Source organism: Helianthus annuus, chromosome 14 (genome assembly GCF_002127325.2).
Source record: "Helianthus annuus cultivar XRQ/B chromosome 14, HanXRQr2.0-SUNRISE, whole genome shotgun sequence".
Classification (NCBI taxonomy): domain Eukaryota; kingdom Viridiplantae; phylum Streptophyta; class Magnoliopsida; order Asterales; family Asteraceae; genus Helianthus; species Helianthus annuus.
In genome coordinates, this window is record NC_035446.2 from 60,841,463 (window position 1) to 60,867,703 (window position 26,241).

The 26,241-nt window shown below is 38.8% G+C and overlaps 1 pseudogene; it reads left to right on the forward strand.

The window, feature by feature from the left end:
• The first annotated feature begins 1,034 nt into the window (after window positions 1-1,034).
• On the forward strand, window positions 1,035-3,549 carry LOC110905394 (annotated as a pseudogene).
• The last annotated feature ends 22,692 nt before the right edge of the window (window positions 3,550-26,241 follow it).

Sequence of the window (26,241 nt, forward strand, 5' to 3'; positions counted from 1 at the left end):
ATTTTCCCGAACTATATGCCCGATCATATACCCGAATTTTTTAATTTATATTTTTGTTTTCCATTATATTAGCGATTTATTTTAGTATGTTAATATTGTAAAAAGTAAATTTTCTTTTAGTATATGTATTTGATAATAGTATTTATATATTGTATGTTGTGAAGTGTATAAATATAAGCGTATTAGTATTATAAAGTTATTACTAATTTATAATAAAAGTTATATTTATGTAATGTACATTTTAATTTACAATAATTGTTGTAGAAATAAAATTATATAAAAATTATAATAGTAAAAGTTGTATTTGGAAATTCCAACATATATCTTTTAACAAACTAATGGGTATACCCGATACCTGTGGGTATACACGAAATCCGACGTGTAATTACCCGACGGGTATTGGGTCGAGTATGAGACACAATTTTACAACCAGATATAGGTATGAGATTATCAATAATCGTCCTGAACCCGACCCATTGCCAATTTGCCATCCCTAATGCCAAACCCTCTTACAAACTAACCTTAGGTTATTTTTTTCATTTAACAAAAAAGGGTTCCAGTTTTGTAATTCGTTTTATTGAGGTGGCAAATCTTAAGAAAAATGACTACGTAGGAGGTACTTATTAAGGGAACATGATGGAAGTTTGGTCGAGGGTTAATACTTATAACCTAATCTAATCTAATTCGAAGAGAGGTGGAGAAAGTGAATTCAATATGTTAATAAATTAAAATTAGTTGATATAAGAGAGGAATGTAACTTGAAATAGTAATTCTAGCTAAGTATTTATTCAGAACGTGATAATTTATCCTTGTCTTTTGAAACTAAAATGATTTATAAGCCAAATAATCACACTGGTTATTATACAAAAAAAAAAAAAAAAAAAAAGCTTTTGTGAAATATTACTTTTAAACAAGTTATTATAAGCCAAGTAATCATTGTGTGGAAGTAACTTCACGTGTGACTTGATTCCCTGTAAAAGTATTTCCTTGTGTATTTTGTATTCATTGCAATTAGCACGTTTTCAACAGTTGATTCTCAATTACCTTTGTCTCTATATCTGATGATTCCAGTAAATAATAATTACCTTTGTCTATATAAATATCCCATCTCATAATACTACACCCTCAACTAAAAACAGAAGTAATGGCTTCCCAAGCTTATTTTCCTTCACTATTTTCACAAAAAGTTGTGCATCCACGACACTTGATGAATTTATCACCTTCCAAAGAACCTATGATTTGCAGCTCTATCCGTTGTTCTTCGGCTAGGCCACATGCAAACACTGGCATCACGGCCAACACTATCTTGTCTTCCGGAGACATCAATTCTCACACGATGCATCATCATGTAACGAAGGTACGTTTTTTAAGAGTACAAATTATTACCAAAAAATCACATGAGGTGCTAATTAATTTAAAAAATAGAAAAACAAATCTTGAAACATTTTTCATAACATCTTCATGCCGACACACGCACATGGTCTTAACGAAATAACCTAAAAAACAGGAGTTATCCAGGTACTAACTAGGATTGGTTGTTTTCAAAATCTGGCTAGGTAAATCGACAGCAAGTTGATGCTAACAACAGAAGAATTTACCAACTTAAAGAGCATACGAGACGAGCACTAATGGCGACTTCCGATCCCACAATGACTTTACAACTAATTGACACGATTCAAAGACTGGGAGTTGGATATTACTTCCAAGAGGAAATTAACAACATTTTAGAAAAGCTTACAAAAGTGCTGCCGGATGATGATTTATATATACTTGCCCTACTTTTTCGCCTTCGACGACACAATGGCCTCCATACCAATCCTCAAGGTATATACTTCTTCATGACACGTTTGATAATCATTTGTTATGTAGTTTTTAACATTAGTAGCTCTCTTTTTTTACTTAACATGATGAGTTTTTTTTCTTCTAAAGCAAAAGTTTTCCATAATTTCATGGATGCAAATGGTGAATTAAACAAGTCATCAAGTGAAGACATACAAGGGTTGTTAAGTTTATATGAAGCTTCATACATGGGTTCAACGGAGGAATATATTTTATCAAATGCCAAGGAAATTACTTCTATACACTTAAGTAGATCAGTTTCACAATTAAGCCCTAAACTTCATCAAAAGGTTGTTGATGCTTTAAGGCTTCCAAGGCACATGAGAATGCAAAGGTTAGAAGCAAGAAGGTATATTGAAGAATATGCTAGTGAAGATGATCACAACCCAATTTTGCTAGAGTTTGCAAAGATTGACTACAATATGGTACAGTCAGTCCTCCAAAGGGAGCTGCTTGAAGTAACCTGGTAAAGGACTTTTTAGTTTTGTTTCATTATATTACTTAGTTTAATTTAATTAATGATTTTGATTTTAGGTGGTGGGAACATTTGGGTCTATCTAGTAAGTTGTTTTTGTCCGAGATCGACATGTTGAGTGTTTTCTTTGGACTGTTGGACTTTTACCGGAGCTGAGTCTCTCCGGTAGCAGGATTGAGCTTGCTAAGGCCATCGCCATTTTGTTGGTCATTGATGATATATGTGACACATATGGCTCCTATGATGATCTTGTACTCTTCACCGACGCAATTCAAAGGTTCGGTTATCTTTAGTTTATTCACCTAAGTGTTAAATTTTATTAAAACGTACATTTTCTTTTTGACGGATGGGATTTAAATGAGATGGAACAACTTCCGGATTACATGAAAATATGCTTTGAAGCCTTGTATAATACAAACAATGATATTTGTGACAAAGTTATGAGAGAACGAGGGTTCAGTGTCCAATCATATCTACGCAAAACGGTAATTTTTTGGGTCCATATTTACTGTTTTTACATACATTTATATATAAATGAATATTTTTGAATGTTTGCCCTTATATTTAGTGGATTGACTTGGCGAAAGCTTACATGGAGGAAACAAAATGGGTAAAAAGGGATAGAATACCGACACTTAAACACTACATAGAGAACGGGGTTACAACTTCAGGGACATATATGGCACTAATGCATCTTTTCTTTATGGTATCCGACGGGGTTACATCAGAAAATTCGCAACATCTTCTTGATCGATACCCTAAATTTTTCACTTTGGCTGGAACCATTCTTCGTCTTTGGGATGATCTAGGAACTATTAAGGTAATATTAATCAATACGAACAAAATGATATGTTATTTATCTAACACATGTTGGAAGTAAAAATGTTTGATTCGAAAATAAAGATGTCAATCTTTAATGTATAGGAGGAACAGGAAAGAGGAGATATGTTATCAAGTATACATTTACCCATGAAAGAGAAAAATACAGCATGTGAGGAAGAGGGAAGGAAAGAAATATTGCAAATGATCTATGAGTTATGGAATGATCTAAATGTTGAGCTAGTTACACCAGATGTCATGCTCTTTCCTATGATCAACGTCGCGCTTAACATGTCAAGAGCTTCACAGGTTGTTTATCAACATAATGATGATAGTTATCTAACAGGTGTAGAAAATCATGTAGAATATTTGTTCTACAAACCTATTGATATCTAATTCTGGAACATTATGAGACATAAATAAAATTTAGAGTTAACTGCCATTTTCGTCCCTGTGGTTTGGTCACTTTGGCCATTTCAGTCCATTTTTCAAAAATGCGCCATTTTCGTCCCCCATGTTCTTGAAAGGTGCCATTTCAGTCCAAAAATCATAACCCAGTTAAGTCAGTTAGTAAATAAGGACTGATTGTGAAAATTTGTAACATAAAGGACTGATTGTGTAAATTTGTAACACCACCACCACTAGCCCTGCCACCACCACCACTCCGCTGCCACCACCGCCACCACAGCCACCACCGCCACCACAGCCACTGCCACCACCACCACCGCCACCACAGCCACCACCGCCACCACAGCCACTGCCACCACCGCCACCACCACCATCATCACCGTTTCTAAAATACCCTACACCGTGAGATTACGATGATATAGACTCGATGATGAACGGAAGTGGTGGTGAAGGTGATCGGAGGTGAGGAGGTTGCGGTGCTAACGGTTGGTAGTAGAAATTTGAACGGAGGTTGAAGGTGAATAGAGATCGGAATGTGTCGGAGAATAGAGATGATCGGCAACGGTGACGATGAATGAATGGTGGTGACCGGAGTTCGACGATGATGCTCGACGGAGATGAATAACAGGAACTGAGATGAATACGGTGACGGTGCTAATGAACGTGATGTCGGAGGAGGTCGCGGAGAAGATGACCGATACTACGGATGATGATTCTGGTTGAACGACGGTATAGTGATGCGGTGTCGTAGTTGTGACGGGTGGAACACCGGAGACGAAGAAGATGATGAAGTGTGCGGTTTCGGTGTGCGAAATCGGAATCGGTGTCGATGTGGGTTGATGAAGTTGCAGGTAGGATGGTGAGATTCGAAGCACAAAGGAAAGTCATGTTGCAGGTTCTAGTCGAGATGATATGGTGACTAGAAGATGTGGAGGAACGGTGACTGATGATGATACGTTGATGAAGAACACAGATGATATGTTATTGAAAGATGATGATGAACTTTTGATCGCACAAGCCAGATGATATGTTATTGAATGATGATGATGATGATACGTTGGCAGTGGCTGTGGTTCGAAGAACTGTTGATGATGATCAACGTGATGATTGACGGTGGTGGCAGTGGCTGTGGTGGCGGTGTGGCTGTGGTTGCGGTGGTGGTGGCAGTGGCTGTGGTGGCGGTGGTGGCGGTGGTGGCAGCGGAGTGGTGGTGGTGGTGTTACAAATTTACACAATCAGTCCTTTTATGTTACAAATTTACACAATCAGTCCTTATTTACTAACTGACTTAACTGGGTTATGATTTTTGGACTGAAATGGCACCTTTCCAGAACGTGGGGGACGAAAATGGCGCATTTTTGAAAAATGGACTGAAATGGCCAAAGTGACCAAACCACAGGGACGAAAATGGCACTTAACTCTAAAATTTAAATCTTTTTCCTTTTTGCATGTTGTTCAATGGGTGCAAGTTACCATAAGGACTGATAGTATTTAATGTATTCAAATCAACCTATAATTCATGCGTGTTTGGTTCCCCGGAATTGAATGGAATTCAATGGAATCGAAATCTGAATTCCAACTCTTAAGATGTTTGGTTCATAGAATTTGTTGGAATGAAAATCTTAATTTCAATCTTCATGTGTTTGGTGGACAAAAGAATTGGAATTGGAATTAGGCATTAATTCTTTCCTATTCTTTTACCTAAAGGAATTCAAAATCATTCCTACATGTAAATTAATTCAAGTAAATTCATTGAATCTTCGATCAGTTTACATCATCGCATCAGCCACCCCCCTCACCATCTATCACGCCCGACTTCCCGATCACCGTCTTGACCCAACCCACCCATCGACGAACCTCAGTATTTCGACCTAAACCGCTTCGACCCGCACCGTTTTAAGTCGCACCGTTTCGACCGGTACCGTTTTGACCCGCATTGTTTCAACCTACACCATTTCGACTGGTACCGTTTCAACTCACAACGTTTCAACCTGAACCGCTTCAGCCTGTACCATTTTGGTTCGAATCGTTTCAGCCCGCACTGTTTCGGCCAATACTATTTCGACGAGTACCGTTTTGACCCACACCGTTTCGACCCGACCGCTTCGGCACGTTCCGTTTTGGCCCACACTGTTTCGACCCGCACCGTTTCGACCTGCACCGTTTCGACCCGCACCGTTTCGACTCGTACCGTTTCGACGCGTACCGTTTTGACCCGCATCGTTTCGCCCCAACCATTTCAGCCTGTAGCATTTCGGCTCGAATCGTTTCAGCCCGCAATTTTCGGCCCGAATCGTTCCATCCGGCACTTTTTCGGCCAATATCATTTCGACCAATACCATTTAGACTCGCATCGTTTCAACCAGAACCGCTTCAACCCGTACCTTTTTGACCTGCCCTGTTTAGGCCAGAACCCACTTAGAAAACACTGGCAACACTCATTTTTTACTACCCTAGAACTTCTTTTTTTTTAATAAAGAATATATTAAACTACTAAAAATAACTAAACTTTCATTTAAATAAAGAAAAATACATAACACCAAAATTAAAATTAAACTAACATAATTAAATAATTAAATAATTAAAATAAAAAAGTACTTAATTAATATCTTTCCATCGCGGATGGGTTTACACAATTGTCCACGCCTCAATATGATCAAATTGTTTAGGCTCGTAGCTCCTTTGGTACTCATAAAGGGCCATCTTGATCGCTTCCTTCTCCCTTAGCACCTCCTCTATGTTCGTCTCCTCGTTATAGAATGGGTCAAAATTTCTACATTGCATTTGGATTATCCTAAACATGGAATGTATCTCATATGCCTTGAGGTTTGTTTCACTCACATTTTCACGGAATTGTTCAAGGACTGCAACCCAAAACCGACATGACATGTGAGTCCTGTTCTCTGCGAGACTCAGCCAAACCCTAGCCAATGTTATGCCCTCTTCTTCAGTCCAACCCGTCATTAACATTTGAGAGAGATGAGAAAATGGTTAAATGGAGGATATTTTTTGTGTGTATGTGGTGAATATTGTTTGAAAATTTAGTGTGAAAATGGTTTGTATATATAGTAGATTATTTAAAGAAAAAAAATGTTTCTTTTTTCAAAAAGTGGGCCCCAACAGATATATGACCTTTTAACAATCATATATTACATCTCCACATTCGGTAAATGAAACCTGTGAAACCAAGGCGCGTGCCACACCCGAGGGGGTGTGACATTGTACCCGAGTCAGGTAACTAGCCTCAACCCTTACCCATTGGACGCCTCCTCCCTAATGCCTACAAGTTGTAGGCTAGAGTGGTTAATCTAGAACTCATTTTTATTTATGTCTTGTTGATTAACATGTGCTAGTTGAAGGCTAGGATATCTTCTATTATTTATTGTTTGTCATAGGCATGCTATTTAATGTGTTAAGGATCAATTCTATAGTCCAATCTTGAAAACATTTAATGAAAAAGTTTTGGAAGAGTTCAGATAGAATTTAATAATGAGAATGTGTATTAATATTGTTTCGTAAATGTAGGCCTAATCGTTTAAGCAAGAACGAAATTGAATAATCAAATTGAGTGTTTGCTTTGATATTACAGAATCAAAACAACATACATTTTTCGTTCTTGACATTTAATGAACTATGTATATGGGATTGAAACGAAGTGGCGTTTGATGATACTAGTTCACAGTAACTATATGTTAACCGTAGGCCCAATGTGGATTAAATCGGTTTACAAGTCCAATACTCACCTCTAATCCATTTATGTCATCTTGTTCTTCATTCATCCATGATATTAGCATATGTGTTTTCCCCGTGAACAAAGTCTTATCCATCTTTGAAGTCTTCAATGAGTTATTTTCTCAATGTAATTCCACAAATGTTCCATATTTGTAAATGCCTTTAAACTTTCATCAACTGTGATTTGTAAAAATAATGTAGAATGTTTAAACATTAACAATCAGGTCGAACTTTTGATACACAGAGAAAGTCCAATGTTTAAACAAAACAAGAAATAAAAACAAGTTGAAATTGTTTAGATCTTAACCACCAATTCTATATTCTCATATACGCAGAGGTGATCCAAGATTTAAACGAAACACCAAGTAAAATAAAGCTGAAACGTTCAAACACTAACATCCAGTTCGATACTTTCGTATACACAGAGGATGTTCAATGCTTAAACAAAATAATAAAATAAAACAAATTTAAATCTTTGCAAAATGAAATACACTATCACAATGACTTTTTCAGAAAGTTGTGAAAGTTCACAAACTGACCGGTTTTTATGCTTTTCAGCATTCAGCAATTACCAAGTAGGTACACAATCACGAATGACAAAAGTAAGTACTATGCTTTCAATCGCGTTTCTCACTAGAACTAGGATTTTCTATTTAAGTTTGTATCATTTTTGCAAAACTACTAGTATAGTTGAGTCTACCGACACATCTTTAGTGAGATTGTTTAACCATTTTAAACATTACAATTGTTTAGCATGCAGTCCACTGATGTGTTATCATTTTCTGTTTTCGCACAAGTAATCTCATTTTTTTCAATGTTTTTTACATTTTGAGATTTTCTATTGTTTTTGGATTTTTATTAAAAATTTTATCTATTTAAAATGATTTTGAAATGATGTTTTTGATTTGACTGAAATTATGACATTTTAAAAAACTTTTCTCCCCCTTAAATTGAAAACATCTTTTCGAAATCGAAAATACGAATCTTCCATTTTAACCATTTAACGACTTTTTACGAATGTGAACGCGAGACTATCATTTTGTTTGTGTGGAACACAAAATCTATCTCTCTGCAAGAACAACCACTGCTTCTGAATAGATGTTTGCTTGAAGTCTAGTTATCCTTCACATGCAAATGAACTTAACTAGTTTTGTATTGGAACCTAATCCATATTGGATTTGGGCTGACCAGATTCATCAACATAAGAAACATTAGTTCATTCACAGTTTCGTTTGTGATCAAACAGTTTTAAAATTTCTTCTAAGTCATTCAAAATCTTAGCTTTCCAAACTTACTTTGGTTTTGAAACTATTTGATGAATAACTTTCTTTTCCACTGTTCTCTTTTCTGTCATCGGATTTGGATCTGATGAATTCTTTTTACTTGACTAATCACTCTTTGGAGAGCAAAACAATTCTTCAGAACTGTTATCTGACTCATCGGTCGTATCCGAGGACAAAATCTTCTTCAAATATTCTCTAACTCTCTTTCTCTTCTTTCTCAATCTATCTTTCTGCCCTTGTGATAATTTGACTTTTTGATCTTTGGGCTTTTCTTCAATTTTCATTGTTTTCTTCACAACTTTCTTTTTCTTCCCTTGAGATTCATCCGAGAATTCTCTCCTCAAACTTATCGGGCAATCTTTGACGATATGACCTTTTGTTTGATATTTAAAGCATCTTCGCATATCGTTTCTTTGTCTCTGTTCTATTCTTGGTCTCATGCAATTCTTTTATCACACCATTCATTTCTTTCAAACCATACACTTAGATCTTAACATTGATTTTGCACCACATTCTTTTATTTCTCCGTCTTAATCCTCAATGTTTTTTTCTTTTCAACTTCCAGTATCATTGATTCAATTTTATTAACAAAATCATACTCATGACAAATATACAAATCATTTTTCATTTCTTTTAACACTTCATCCCAATCTGTTAGGCCCTAAAGGTTTATGCGTTAGTAATTAATTAATGACTGGACCATGCTTCTAGAAGGTTTGTATGAGAGTGGGCTTAGGAGGCTAATGGGCCTAGGGTTTAGGGGGAGTGCTCCCCAAACTTTACTATAAATAGTAAATGATGTGTTAGGGGCTAATGTTGGTTCCTTGTTTTGGCAACTTGTATTAGACAAATCTTTGTATGAAAGTTGAATCATTTGAATCAACAATCTTTCTTTTCATCTTATTTCTTTTGAATCTTAGTTTGTTTGTGTGATTCTGCCACCAAACAAACTTGTCTGATATCATTGTTAAACTCGTTTCGGGACTTACAATTGGTATCAGAGCCTGTTGAACCTATTTCTAGGCTCGGATCTGATATCACACAGATTCTGCTATTCGGATCATTGTTGTTTTTCTTGGTTTCGGTTCTGTTCGCGTTTTTTATCTTCATCTACTATTGAAGAATTGCTTCTCGGATAATCTTTTTAAGTTTCGGGTCATTCTTCTTTGAAGATTCTTAGTGTTTCGGATCATCTCCTTTGAAGATTGTCTATATTTCGGATAATCTTCAAGTGTTTCGGATCAGAAGGTGTTGAAGATTGCCTGCATTTCGGATAATCATCAAGTATCTCGGATCAGAAGTCGTTGAAGATTGCCTGCGTCTCGGATAATCATCAATGCATTTTGGAAAATTTGTTGAAGATTGCATGCACTGTTCCGAGTCACTATTCTGGATAAGGCTAACTATTTCAGGTTGGACCTTTTCAGCTACTGTTTTGGACTGGCCATTACGGATATTGTTCGGATTAGTCTTTGTTGTTTCGAGTTGATCTAGTGTTCCGAGTTTGACCCTTGCATTTCGGATTGGACTGTTCACATTATTTTAAAAATTAACTTAATCTCTATTCGGTAATTTTTAAAAAATAATGAACCCAAACGCTTTTATGACTGCTGCAGATCTTGCTAATGCGACTTGGGCTGCCATCCACACTCAATCACTGGCGTTTCATCAGGAACTTGAATAGGTAATTGGCATGTCTACCAAAGTTCCGAGGCTATTGTATGGAGATGACTACTAGGAGTGGAAATTTAGGTTTGAGCAGTACTGTAAGGCTAAGGAACCATGGGTTTGGAGGAGTATTAAAAATGGACCTCGTACCATCATGTATGCTACGGGAGATGACCCTCTAACTCAAATTCCTAAAGCTGGGGATATATGGACTGAAGATGACAGAAAGGTTAAGGAAGACGATGAAAGAGCTACTGCAATTCTCTCCATGTCACTAGGTCCAAACATTTCAATCGTCGTTAGAAACTACACAAACACGAAAGAAGTTTGGGAAGAGCTGAAAAAACTTGTATTAGGGTAATGCTGATATGAAGGCAAGCAGAGTGAACATGTTGAATCAACAGTTCGGTTCATTCAACCACATTTATGGTGAGACTGTGGAAAATCAGGTCAGGAGAATTGTAAAACTAATCTCGCAAATGGTAAGTGCTGGTATCACCATCACAAACAGTGGAATGAATCGCCAACTTATGAACTCATTGCCAAAAATTTGGGATGTTGATGTTTATATGATAAAGCGTACGAAGAATCGGAATGACGTCATACTTACTAAGCTGAATGCTATGATAAAGTCCTGTGAAATTGATAATCAGCAGAGCGAGCTTAATCATAAGAATTCAATGACCACTGCCGGGTTGACCAGTTCCAATGCTTCCTTGATGTCACAGAGTCATCCCAACATAGTTTTCAGTCTGGTCCATTGAGTGGAAAACAGTAATCCAAATGTTGTTTTTAGTCATCTGCAACCTCAAAACACCAACTACGTGTATGGCATTCCTAGTCACATTGCTTGGAACTACACACATCGTCCCTATGTACCCTACTATGCTCAAAATTAGAGGGTTACACCCAAAGATAATAATCATTCCAAGCCGATGAAGGTATCATCACCTAAGGCAATGAAGAATGTGAATCCCAATGTTAAACCATCTGATGGGGATTGGAATGTTGCTAAAAACAAACGAAAGGTTGTTCAGGAGCAAAAATCTGTTTCTAAAACTAATAAACCTGAGATAGCTAAAGTTGCTCAACCGAAGGCAACAAACACGTTTGTTAAGCCGAAACAAATTTGGAAACCCAAATGCAAAGCAGCAACATCTCCAATCCCAGAAATGAAAGGGGACTTGTTACAGAAAGAAGTGTCTTATTTTGATGCTTCAGGTAAACCAAGGACCACGATGGCCCGGGTACCAATGTCTTACTAATCTCCTTATTTTTCAGGGACAATCAAGGAGGAGCTGTTGACAATCTCTGGAGTGTTGATAGCGGTTGTTCTAGAGACATAACGGGTAACATCTCGCTGTTGCAAAAATTTCATTTTTTTTTACAAATGATATGTTTTCCTTTGTAGGAGATAAGAGAGGTAAGACAAGATCAACAAAAAGGTACAATTTAAACTTCGTGCTTTAATTTTGATATTGAAATCTAATGACGAAACGGTTAAGCAAAAACAACAAAAATAATTTCATTTTCTTTCGTTTATATCTTTGTACATACGTTTTCTTTATTAGGTAAATTTGCGCGTAAAGTGTGATGCACAAATTTAGGGGGGAAGATTGACACATATGTACATATGCTTTGTTTGAGGGGGAGAAAATGAGAAAAATACAAAAACATTTGAAAAACACAAAAATACAAAAAGATTTTATTGCATCATATGGGAAATGAAATAAATGTTTGTGTTAAAGGGTTTGAGTGACACATGTAAGGTGCTATAGCTGAAAAGACTAGGATCTATTGTGATATATCGGTAGGCTTATGATGCGGGCCCAAGTGTGGAAGAGCGGGCTATTTTGTATTTGGAGGCCCAAGATCGTGTAACAAAAGGGGCTTCACTAAAATGGCTCTAACTTGGGCTACGGGGGTCCGTTTTGGGTGTGCGACTAGGCGAAACGAACGTGAGAACGAGCTCCATCTTGCTGCAAACCGCCTACCGGGCCAAAAAACGCTTATTTACATCAGTTATTTTATGTTTTGTGTTTTTAGTGGGTTTTTTGGACTTTTATTTTGTTCTAGTTTTTGGCCCAAGTGTGTTTTAGGCCCATTTTCGAATTTCGGCCTCTATTTATATGTTGCTAAAGCTAATGAAAAGTTCAGGCTTGAATTTTGAGACAATCAATTTTTCACTTCAAATTTCGTGCCTTTTGGGTGGAATCTTGGGGGTTGGGGAAGAACACACGAGCATTCTTTGAATCAACGTGTTTGATCTTCGTTTCCGTATCGCGCGCTACATCAGCTTAACACTCAAAAGATAAAAGATACCAAGTGATATAAACATAACGAACTATATATCATGTGGGTAACATACCATCGGCGTATGATTCCATGGTCTTAAATCTTGCGTTGATAGATGGCCGACATCTGAGGTTTCGGGTCTTTATGTTGTTGAGTCATCCGGGGATATCAGGGCTATCCTTCTGTTGCATCCAGATTATATGCAGACCTAGGCACAGTCAGGATATCTTAAAAGAGCCATGAAAGGACCAAAACCTTAGAACGAAGAACATCTTACAACGAGAGAATTTCGTTTGCTTTTAAAGGTAAATTCATACCGGAAAAGGTATTTACCTAACCCTTGTCAGACAAATATTGGTCACTCTGCTGTACGAAAGTACTGACATGTTCACCAATAGTCTGGCGTTGTAAAAACGAAATGATAGACTCAGTATATTCACCCGTTACGATGAACCGTTGTACTTACCTTGATCGCGGGGGTATGTCATGGTATGGGACACACAGATGTCAAAGTATAATTCTCCCTTAAGTGTATCACAAGGTTGAAAGTTGAAGGTTGAGCGTTTGATTTAAGAGGACAAATATATTAACAATCGCGTGGACCAGTCCAATTAAGCATATGCTGAAAAATGTTCCTTAATCAGTTCGAGAACTATTTGATCCCGTGGCATTTGCTCCAATTGTTTATTATTATTATTATAATTATTATTATTATTATTATTATTATTATATTATTTTATTTTATGATAAAAAAGATTGCTCGGTTGGTTGGATGGTTGTTTTAGAGAAAGATGTTTTGTCATGAAAAAGTAAATAAAATAATAAAATAATTGTCTGGCCCACTGTTTCGGATTGGGGCCCACTATTCCGAATTTGGGCTCACTAATTCAGATAAAACGGTCCGGATTAGATCTGACCCATTGATCTCGGATGTATTTCGGACCACTGTTCCGAATTGGGCCTAGCCCATAAATCATAGGCCCAATATGAAACACTATAAATAGAGTCTTTCTCTTATTCAAGTCATATCACAGACAAAATTTCAAACCTTAGCATCTCAGATTCTCTCTCTCGGACTTCTATTTTGGACTAAAAGGTTTGCAGGTCCTATGCATCTCGGATGGATCTTGGATGAACTTTGGATGATCAACTTGCATCTCGGATGAGTTTCGGATCATCAATATGCATTTCGGATAATTAACAAGATTATCCGAAATCTGACTTTCTTCATCCGAAATGTCAGACTGTTTCGGAAGACTGATGACGTGTGTGCGGGTGTGTATAAATTTTAGATATATTTTAAGCATTGTTTACTTGTGAGTCAATCTTTAAATTTATAAAACACGATATAATACTATCACTCTACACACGTTAGGGCAAGTGCACCCATCGCGGACGTAGTATAGTGATGGCAAGATACCGAGGTCGTCCAAGGACACAAGAGCTTTTAGTACCGACTTATCGTCAACGTCTAATCTAACCAAATTTTGATAAAAAGTTTTGAAAGTTTTAAAAAGATAAACTAGAAAATAAAAATATAAAATATAAGACAAGAAGGAATCACTTGGTTCCAACTCCTCTTTTATATATCCTTTGATGATTTCCGCACTTTGTGCTTTTTAAGAGATTATCTTTAAGTTATAGTCGTAGGCCCCCTTCCAGGCAGCGTTACCCTCAACCTATTGGTCTGAGTCAGCAGGGATACATAGGGCTGTAAACGAACCGAACGTTCAACGAACAGTTCGTGAACCGTTCAGCGGGAAGTTCGTTTATGTTCGTTCGATTAGCTTAACGAACGAACACGAACAAAAAAATTTGTTCGGTTAGCTTAGAGAACGAACACAGACATAGGTCTCATTCGTTCGACTGCGTTCGTGAACGTTCGGTAATATGTTCGGTTACGTTAGTTCATGTTCAGTCGTTTACGTTCGTTTGATTATATTAAAAAATAATAAATAATAAACCTTTTATCTAAACATATTGAAAACTTGAAACTCTATTTTTTCTAAGTTAGCTAAAATTTGGACATTCTAAGACATTTGTTTGGGATAATTATATCTAAGTTAGTTAAACGCCCCTTTGGTAGTATGCGCATATAATGTATATATGTGTGGGCGCTGGGGGCAAAAGTGAAAGTGCACTATTTTTAACTTTATTTTACTAATTTCGTGAAAACAACGTTAAAATAGGGGGATGGTTAATCATGCATCATGTAGTGGCGTTAATAGCCGAAAGACAAGGGAGTACCTGCACTAATTGGCCTTTGTCTTAATTGCTGAGTGTTATGTGTCTTATGTCCAAGGCTTGATGCAAAACTACTATCGAGCCGGGGGTCTCACTGGAAGCAGCCTCTCTATTCCTAACCAGGAAGAGGTAAGGCTGTCTATATCTTACCTGTGACAACCCGTCCCGAACCACTACTGTAACAACCTGTTTTACACCAAATTCGTGTTTGCACGTATGTTAAATTCGTTAAGTTTTATTTGAGAGATTCGTAAGTGATTGTGAGTGGGTATTGGGTAGTACACTGTTGTTATGAGTCTTCGGCCCAGACTTCTCATGGCCCAACTGAGCCCAACCCTAAATAAACTAGGATGCGCACAAACACAAATATGTACGGTTCCCTGATGGTTGCAAATCAGTAAAACGCAAACTACCTAACCCTAATCCCTTGGTGATCGACGGCAACCCCTTTCCCTTCCTTGAAGCCTCTCCTGCTCGAGCAATCCTACCTCCATCTTGTACCTCGGTTAGTTTATATCATTGTTTAATTGTTATATGATTTCTTGGTAGATCAATACATGTTTCGTATATTTGAATGCGAGTGTTGAAAGTTCTGTAAACTGTGGAATACTAGTATATTGAATATGATCTTGTATTATTGTTGAGACCATATGAATGATAAAGTTATTTGATTTGATTGGATAATTGACTGTAATATGTTCACCAAGGTGTTTTAGCATGATGATGATGATTAAGTTGATGCGTTGAAGCAGTAGGACATTAGGGTTTACAGGTGCACAATAACTAACTGATGTTACCCCGACGAAACATAGTATTTCGTCACACGCCTCAATCCGATTAACTTAGTGTTGCGTCAAAGCATGTGTCGACGAAACTTAGTATTTCGTCACATGCTTCAATCCGACGAAACTTAGTGTTTCGTCAAACCCGGTGTCAACGAAGAATGGGGATTTCATCGCTCTTCATTCCGACGAAATATGTGGGTTCTTCGTCGGACACTAGAGTAGTAACTGTAGGTAGCAGGTTGTGATGTATGTGGTAAAGGATAGTTATGTACTTGGAATACTGTTGTTATGTGATAACCCTACTGACAGAAAAATGAGAACTCTAGCTTGGTTGTATATATATAACACTCCTCTGTTAGTAACTGTTATGCGGACCTGTATGATGTGTTTGAGATACAATGAAACTGTATGATGTATATGACATCGAACGAAACTGTGTGAATTGAGTAGTTGGATTATAAAAGTCTAACGGTTGCATGGTAACAATGTTAATCAGATGAGAACTTTGACTTAACCCGTATGAATAAACAATACATTTGTGAATGTTGATATGTGTCGTGAACATGGGATGTAGATTTGTTTAGGAACAAAACACTTGTTATGTGACTTTACGACAAACGTTATAGATCAACGGATTGCATGATTAACAGTTACGACTTGTATAAGCACGTGTGTGTTACTTGTATGCTACTCGGGTAACGTGTATGTTGGATACGTGATATATGTGAACAATGTGAATGTAAACTGATTACGTGTACATGAAAATCATAGGCTTTGACTGATTAAGTGTGAACAAGTAACTACTCATACCGAGCAAACCAAGGTGAGTTCACTTCTCTCAAAACAAGCATGCGTCTGGTGAGGACAATTAAAGTTGCAAAACTTGTAAACGGACTTTCGTAAACCCATATCCTTGTATGGGATATGAGGCGGTTTTCAAATACCCACATCCTTGTAGGGGATGTGAGGCAGATTTCACATACGCATATCCTTGCAGGGGATATTCAACGGTTTTCAGCAAACGTAAATGTTGGATAATACCCTCACTCTCTATCACTTAAGTCTCATCATACTACCGGGTTAGTTGCTTATAGGGCAACGGGGTTATTAGTTGATAGCGTTATTAGGTTTGGCACCCTCACGACGTACCTGGATAGGACGGGCGTGAACTAATAACTTTAAATCATGACCAATGTTTGATAGAGCATTGGAGAAAGGCAAAAAGGGTCGTCTGCGGTATCGAGTTATTATCAACATAACATAACATGAATCACTAATCGGTAACGAATGGTTTAACAACTCAGTGAACTCACCAGCGTTATCTGATACACTTTTCTGCATGCTTGCAGGTCTATAGGTACATGTCATGGGAACTTGTTGTCTCTGATGTTGGAGTGGTCATGGGTCGAGATACATGGAAACACGAAACGAGTCTAATGGTTTTCACACACTTGGTTTATGAATTTCTTAATTAATGTATTATGCTTCCGCTGAACGTTAAATAATGTTTTGTAACACTTATTTTAATAATAAATGAAAGTTTTATTTGGAATTGTTATGAGTTCAACATGATTGGTGGCTAGATCCTGGTACGTCACACGCCTGGCGGGGGTTTCCGCATGTGGTATTTTGGGGGTGTAACAGTTTGGTATCAGAGCCACTGGATATAGTGAACTTGGTTTTAAAAACGTTTTTATAAAACAAGACTATAACCGAACAGTTCTGAAAACGAGAATACGACCATGACACTCAGCTCCAGATTGCAAGGTTCGTCTTTTTCACCTGTTGTATACATTACATGACTAGTGTACACTTGTTTATGATGTAGCATGCAGACACACACTCGTCACTATACCATAATTACATGAATTGCGTGCTTACATTATCATGCGTAGCTAGTATGTCGTAGTCCTTAGGTTTCTGCGATCTTGTCGTTGTGACAACCTCTGTTTGGCTTTGTGTCTGAGGAACCATTTGACATGAGTTAGGAGGAACTGAGATGAGCATGCAAATCACAATATTATTGTGGGTGCACACATAATAATAATGTGGGTTGCATGTGAGTTCCAGTGAGGCTTAACAAGTGAAAAATGGGTTATGCTCTGCTATTTGATCAATGAGGAACATAACAAGTCTATAGGAGTCATAGCAGTGATTGTCTCCTACTCGAACGTGGTCTTTTCATTCCTCTCTGAATTCTTACGAATCTCAATGCTATCGAGTATCACCTAAACACCCATCTGAACGCCCAACGGACTGTGTAGAATGATAGGTGTTTGTATGAATACCCAGAGTGGGATGTCGCAGCGTCGAACGATTAGTCTATACTTTTCTCACTCCTCTTCGTTTGCTGGAACTCAATGTATTAGCATCTTAGATCCCGAAGTGCGATCACTTCTGCAACACTCTAGCAACATACCGTGCATTACTAAATCAACTTACGTGATCGGTGGACAAGAGGATGAGCGTAGTACTTTGCCGACTTCAGCATTTGGACGACCCTGATTACCGGCAACGAACACCAGTGAATTGACTACAATCGAATCCTTAACCCTAGCCAGCGACTTATGGGAGTCAACTCTTACGAATCAATTGGGGCATAAACAATGACGATTGACTATAGTGTGGACTATGTAACTGCCAGCACAATGAGTAGTGCCCCAGGATGTGGCATGGAAGGTGAAAAGATGGACCCTGTTAGTGAGAGATCGTAGGGCTCCGGCACAAGCAATGACATTAAAGGCAACAAGGTACTCGCAAATCATAACTTTCAGTATGGAAACGAAAGTGCCTACGACATGGATTGGCCGTTGTTGAATCAAGACAACAACAACCCAGAGAAATGACGGCAGTATTGGAAATTCTCGTAACGAAAACAACAAACACTGGAAATGAGGCTCATGGAAGGGCATTTAGGATTGGAGTAAGCAACATGGTAGCTTGTACGTTTTGGGGTGACCAATCGCTTCGTCTCTGTTCTGTTTAACCCTGATGCTTCTGGAAACCAAACCTGTCATGGAACCGACTGATGGCAAGTCAATGGAAACCTCCTATCTTCGTTGGGATGCAAACTCGACTTTGTGGGACAAGTGTTAGACATCGACTTTCTTTCTGTTATTCTTGATAGTTTGATGCGATAGTTAGTGTGGATTGGTTATCCGTATATCGAGCAGATATACCCTTTGAGGAGAAAATTTTACGTATCCCTCTCCTTAGTGAAGGATCGTTATCTATTCTAAAGCGTCTGAGTGGCGCAAGGGTTAGCATCATTTCAGCTATGAAAGCACAGAAGTGTCTACGGAGGGATTACCCCGCTATGTTAGCACTCGTCACTGATAATAAGGCTAAGGAGAAGAGGATCGAGGATTCATCAATGGTTTGTGATTTCTTCCGATGAGGTACTCGAAGAACTTTCAGATTTACTTCCACAACAGTTAGATAGAACCTCAGTTGATCTCACGCCAGAGGCAGCCTTAATTCCTCGTACTCTTTACTGTCTTGTACCAGGAAGGTTGCAAGAGTTGTCTAATCAACTACAGGAACTGTTGAACAGGAGTCTTGTCGGACCTAGCTTTTCGCTTTGGGGAGCCCCGGTTATATCCGTGAAGATAAGCCTTTTCGTATGTGTACTGATTATCGAGAACTCAACAAGGCGACAGTCGAGAACCGTTTGCCACGACCAGGTATTGACAATCCGTCGACCAGTTGCGAGGGTCAAGCTCCCATTCGAGGATTGACTAACGAACGAGCTATCATCAGAAGAAAGTTCAAGGGGAAAATGCTCCTAAAACAGTATATCAAACGCAGTGCGGCCATTACGACTTTGTATCCCATGATCTTTAGGTTAATCAACACATCAGCAGCTTTACTGATCACATGAATTGACCGTATTTTGATGACATTTTGAATCGTTTCCAGGAGAAAGGAACAACATGGATGGCATATGTATCTTATTTTAGAGCTCCTGAGGGAGGAGCCACTCAGCGCGAAGTCTTGTTAAATGTGACTACTGGATTCGAGAAGTACATTTTTTGGTCACATAATCAACGAAGTGGAAATACACGTGAATCTTGCTAAGATCCATTTCATTAGAATTTGATCGACACCTAAGATTCCTTTAGGGATAAAGCAAATTCTTGGTTTCGCTAGAAACTATCGCAGATTCATCAGGGGATTTTCGAGGATTGCGCAGCTTTAATCTCTTTAGCACAACAAGGTGATGTGTATTCGTGGGAGACAACACAGGAGAATGTCTTTCCAGCTTTTGAAACCCGACTCTACAATGCATTGAGCAACGTCTTTACCCGAGGGTACGAGTGATCTAGCGGTATACCATGATGGTTTGAATCGGAGACCCAGTTGCAAGCCGAGGCAACACGAGAGGATGATGACGCACGTAGCGGATTTACGAAGGAGAATTGCATGAGTCACAACCTGTGGTGGAACCCGTGGTCTTTGGATTTAAGTTTGAGGCATTACTTGGGCGGTACCAAATGCAATACTTAGAGCGATCACAGGGGCCTCCCGTGTACCCTTGTTTCGAAAGAGCTAAACATGTGAGGGCATCACTGGATGGAACTCTCGAGCGATAACGACTATGGAACCTAAACACGTATGAGCATGCAGCTCACCATCGACTCTAGCCTACCCAATCAGATTCGCCCTGTTCAAACCGAAGTACTAAAGGAAGAGAATTTTCACGTTGGGTCCATGCGGGGCGTGGAGGAGCAACTTTTGGCAAGCTGGACGATATTTGCTACTTCATGGAACGAATATGGATTCCACTATACGGCAACCGTAGGGAACTTATGTTGAGCAAAGCACACTGGCCTTGATGTTCAAGTCGTCTGGGTTTTGATAGGAGATATTAGGATTTATCAGTCTTGTACTGGCGACCGGGCATGAAGGCCCACACAATCGAGTACGCAAACGATATTTGACTTATGCAAAAGTCAAGGTGGAATATTAGAAACCCTCTGCTTTGTGCCAGCAATCGGAAACACCCATATGGAAATGGGAACAGGCTACCATGGATTTTGTCACTGTCCTACTTGAAACCCAAAACGGAAACAATATCACCTGGGCGATTGTTATTTGTCTCACGTAACCAGCACACTTTCTTACAATCAAGGAAACTGACCCGCCTTCACAGCTTGTGAATATTCCTCTCAGAGAGGCGGTTTTTAGGCATGAGGTGCCAACTTCTGATACCTTTGATTTTGATCTACGCCTGATTTAGGTCAGGTAATACACAACACCCTTGGCTCACGTCTAGACATGAGCATTACTTATCACTGTAGGACAACCGGACAGAGCAATGAACCATCCTGACACACGAAGACACGCTGCGAGCATGTGCGTAATTGACTTTAGTAAAAACTTGGAAGGACATGTATCTTTGGGGTGAGTTCTACTGCATCCGTTACCGTTTTAGTGCGCACATAGCTATGTTTGAGGCACTGCATGGATGATAATGCCAACCTCCTTGTTGGACTGAGGTGGATGACAACCTAATCACGGGTCCAGGACTTGTACTCGAAACTCTTGAAGATTGCTTAGATCAGAAATTGTTTGACGGCAACGCGTGACTGTCAGGAAAGCTGATAAGCTTAGGAAACACTGGGAGTTCGTTGTAGGAGAACGTGTCATAATCGAAAGTCTCACCCTGGGAGGGTGCAGTATGCTATCAAAAACGTGGCAAGCTTAGTTTACGATGTGTTGAGACATTCAGATTTCTGGAACGAATCGGTGACATGGCTTACAAACTCGCGTTACCCGACGAATTGGGTAACGTGCATGATATCAGTTGTGTCTCGGATCTAAGGCAGTGTTTGTCCGGTGAAACGCATGTGATACCCTTGCTAGAGCCTAAGGTTAATGACTAGTAGCGCTATCAGGGGATCTATCGAAAGCATGGACCAGGAAGTCAAGGTTCGTTAGCATAGTCGTATGACAATCGTGAGAGTCGTTGAAACTCAAGACGTGGACTGGAGTTCATGTGGGAACGTAAAAGTCTGATAAAACTCTAACATCCTCAATTGTTTAGGTGGTTGAACCAACTTTTGCTGTCATTGGTGAATTTCGGGACAAAATTCCCTTTCAAGTTGGGGATGATCTGGTACCCGCGGAAAATCCATAGTCATCCTGAGTTGGCGTAACGTCTTGCTGTTTCGGATTACTTGTCAAATTTCGGGACGAAATTTCTTTCAAGTTAGGGATGTTGTGACAACCCGTCCTTAACCACTAGTGTAACAACCTGTTTTACACCAAATTCGTGTTTGCACGTATGTTAAATTCGTTAAGTTTTATTTGAGAGATTCGTAGGTGATTGTGAGTGGGTATTGGGTAGTACATTGTTGCTATGGGTCTTCGGCCCAGACTTCTCATAGCCCAACTGAGCCCAACCCTAACTAAACTAGGATGCGCACACACACAAATATGTACGGTTCCCTGATGGTTGCAAATCAGTAAAACGCAAACTACCTAACCCTAATCCCTTGGTGATCCACGGCAACCCCTTTCCCTTCCTCGAAGCCTCTCCTGCTCGAGAAATCCTACCTCCATCTTGTACCTCGGTTAGTTTATATCATTGTTTAATCGTTATATGATTTTTTGGTAGATCAATACATGTTTTGTATATTTGAATGTGAGTGTTGAAAGTTCTGTAAATTGTGGAATACTAGTATATTGAATATGATCTTGTATTATTGTTGAGACCATATGAATGATTACGTTATTTGATTTGATTGGATAATTGACTGTAATATGTTCACCAAGGTGTTTTAGCATGATGATGATGATTAAGTTGATGCGTTGAAGCAGTAGGACATTAGGGTTTACAGGTGCACAATAACTAACTGATGTTACCCCGACGAAACATAGTATTTCGTCACACACCTCAATCCGACGAAACTTAGTGTTGCGTCAAAGCATGTGTCGACGAAACTTAGTATTTCGTCACATGATTCAATCCGACGAAACTTAGTGTTTCGTCATAGCCGGTGTCGGCAAAGGATGGGGATTTCGTCGCTCTTCATTCCGACGAAATATGTGGGTTCTTCATCGGACACTAGAGCAATAACTATAGGTAGTAGGTTGTGATGTATGTGGTAAAGGATAGTTATGTACTTGGAATACTGTTGTTATGTGATAACCCTACTGACTGAAAAATGAGAACTCTGGCTTGGTTGTATAGATATAACACTCCTCTGTTATTAACTGTTATGCGGACCTGTATGATGTGTATGAGATACAATGAAACTGTATGATGTATATGACATCGAACGAAACTGTGTGAATTGAGTAGTTGGATTATAAAAGTCTATCGATTGCATGGTAACAATGTTAATCAGATGAGAACTTTGACTTAACCCGTATGAATAAAAAGTACATCTGTGAATGTTGATATGTGTCGTGAACATGGGATGTAGATTTGTTTGGGAACAAGACACTTGTTATGTGACTTTACGACAAACGTTATAGATCAACGGATTGCATGATTAACAGTTGCGACTTCTATAAGCACGTGTGTGTTACGTGTATGCTACTCGCGTAACGTGTATGTTGGATACGTGATATATGTGAACAACGTGAATGTAAACTGATTACGTGTACATGAACATCATAGACTTTGACATTAAGTGTGAACAAGTAACTAGTCATACCGAGCAAACCAAGGTGAGTTCACTTCTCTCAAAACAAGCATGCGTCCGGTGGGGACAATTAAACTGGCAAAACTTGTGATCGGACTTTCGTAAACCCATATCCTTGTAGGGGATATGAGGCGGTTTTCAAATACCCACATCCTTGTAGGGGATGTGAGGCGGATTTCACATATGCATATCCGATATGCAACGGTTTTCAGCAAACGTAAATGTTGGATAATACACTCACTCTCTATCACTTAAGTCCCATCATACTACCGGGTTAGTTACTTATAGGGCAACGGGGTTATTAGTTGATAGCGTTATTAGGTTTGGCACCCTCACGACGTACCTGGATAGGACGGGCGTGAACTAATAACTTTAAATCATGACCAATGTTTGATAGAGCATTGGAGAAGGGCAAAAAGGGCCGTCTGCGGTATCGAGTTATTATCAACATAACATAACATGAATCACTAATCGGTAACGAACGGTTTAACAACTCAGTGAACTCACCAGCGTTGTCTGATACACTTTTCTGCATGCTTGCAGGTCTATAGGTACATGTCATGGGAACTTGTTGTCTGGGATGTTGGAGTGGTTATGGGTCGAGATACATGGAAACACGAAACGAGTCTAATGGTTTTCACACACTTGGTTTATAAATTTCTTAATTATTGTATTATGCTTCCGCTAAACGTTAAATAATGTTTTGTAACACTTATTTTAATAATAAATGAAAGTTTTATTTGGAATTGTTATGAGTTCAACATGATTGGTGGCTAGATCCTGGTACGTCACATGCCTGACGGGGGGTTCCGCATGTGGTATTTTGGGGGTGTGACAGTTTGGTATCAGAGCCACTGGTTATAGTGAACTTGGTTTTAAAAACGTTTTTATAAAACCAGACTATAACCGAACAGTTCTGAAAACGAGAATACGACCATGACACTCAGCTCCAGATTTCAAGGTTCGTCTTTTTCACCTGTTGTATACATTACATGACTAGTGTACACTTGTTTATGATGTAGCATACAGACACACACTCGTCACTATAGCATAACTACATGAATTGTGTGCTTACATTGTAATGCGTAGCTAGTATATCGTAGTCCTTAGATTTCTGCGATCTTGTCGTTGTGACAACCTCTGTTTGGCTTTGTGTCTGAGGAACCATTTGACATGAGTTAGGAGGAACTGAGATGAGCATGCAAATCACAATATTATTGTGGGTGCACACATAATAATAATGTGGGTTGCATGTGAGTCCCAGTGAGGCTTAACAAGTGAAAAAGGGGTTATGCTCTGCTATTTGATCAATGAGGAACATAACAAGTCTATAGGAGTCATAGCAGTGATTGTCTCCTACTCGAACGTGGTCTTTTCATTTCTCTCTGAATTCTTACGAATCTCAATGCTATTGAGTATCACCTGAACACCCATCTGAACGCCTAACGGACTGTGTAGAATGATAGGTGTTTGTACGAATGCCCTGAGTGGGATGTCGCAGCGTCGAATGATCGGTCCATACTTTTCTCACTCCTCGTCGTTTGCTGGAACTCAATGTATTGGCATCTTAGATCCCGAAGTGTGATCACTTCTTGTGACATTTGTGCTTGTAATCATTGTGAACAATTCAGTTATCAATGAAATAAAGTTATTTGATCCCAATGTTTGTTTGTTTTTGTTTGATGTTTTTCATGTTTTGACTTTTATCCAATTTCAAACTCTATATCGCTTTCTGGAGAATTATACGCAAACTGGTGTGTAAACGTACTCAGTTTAATGCGACAAATACTCCGGAACATCAATTTATGCTTAACATACCTTAAATAACCTCTACATAACTTAGAAATAAGTTTTGAAGGCTTTGGTATAGCAAAATCAAATTTATTCGCTTACAGGGACTAAAATTGACAAACTGCGAAAGTATGCCAATTTGAACTGTAACAACATTCTGGAACATGGTCATAAGTTAAACACACCCTAAATATCCTTTACATAGCTTAGAAATAGGCTTTGAGGGGTTCGATGTGCTTTATGCCCATTCAGGGACTAAAAGCGTCAAAAAGTGCATAAGTTTGCATTTTCGCGCATAACTTAAGTTCTGAATACATCTGGACATCCAAAAATATATATATTATCATTAAAATATTATGTTTTAGTGATTGGCTTGTCAAAAATCCATTCATCGCGCAATTTGGACCGTTTTTCCGTCCGTTACAACTTTCGTCGTAATTAACCAAACAACGCAATCGTACGGCCAAATGAACCGACATCCGACATATTTTTGAGCCCATTTTAAGTTCCCTATACTTTAACTTCATATTTGAGCCTTAAAATGAGGTTAACGGGGCTTACACGTGTCAAAACGCATCAAAAACCAAGTTTGGAAGTGCAGGGGCCTGTTCTGCCAATTGCTAAAAGTTACTGCCAGCAAATAGGGTCCTTACGGACCGTATGGAGTTGCTTACGGTCCGTAAGCCACTCCCAGGTCAGAAAACTTCATTTTATTAAAACCCAGCTGCTCCCATGGTTTTGCAAATGGTTTCAAGGTTTCTATGGGTTGGTTTTGAGTGCCCCTAGTTTACCAAATCAGTGTACCCACTTGGATGGTTGAGATTAAAACTCGGTTTACGAGAAACGATCTTAACGGTTCAAGGAAATCTATAAATACCCCCACCCATTTCATTCTTTCCCACTTGAATTCTAAGATTTTCTCTAAGTTGAAGTGTAGAACACTTCATACCTGAGAAATACTTGGAATATCAATCTTGCGGGGACCTTCTGTAAGTATTCTTTCGCGTTTTTCGTTCGTTTTAGCATTAAATTCAAACTGCGTTTGACTTTCTGCATTGACCAGTTTATGGTCAATGCGAAGTTCGTTTGAACTTCATAACGTGAGCGTAATCACGATGGTTATAGTCCCTAGTGACTATACCTACTGATTACCACGTTATCTAGGCTCAGTGACGAGTCGTGGTTTCGGCCAAAATGTGTTTTCTCGCGTGTTTTGTGACCAAACTACTCTAGGGTGTTAAAACTGTTTG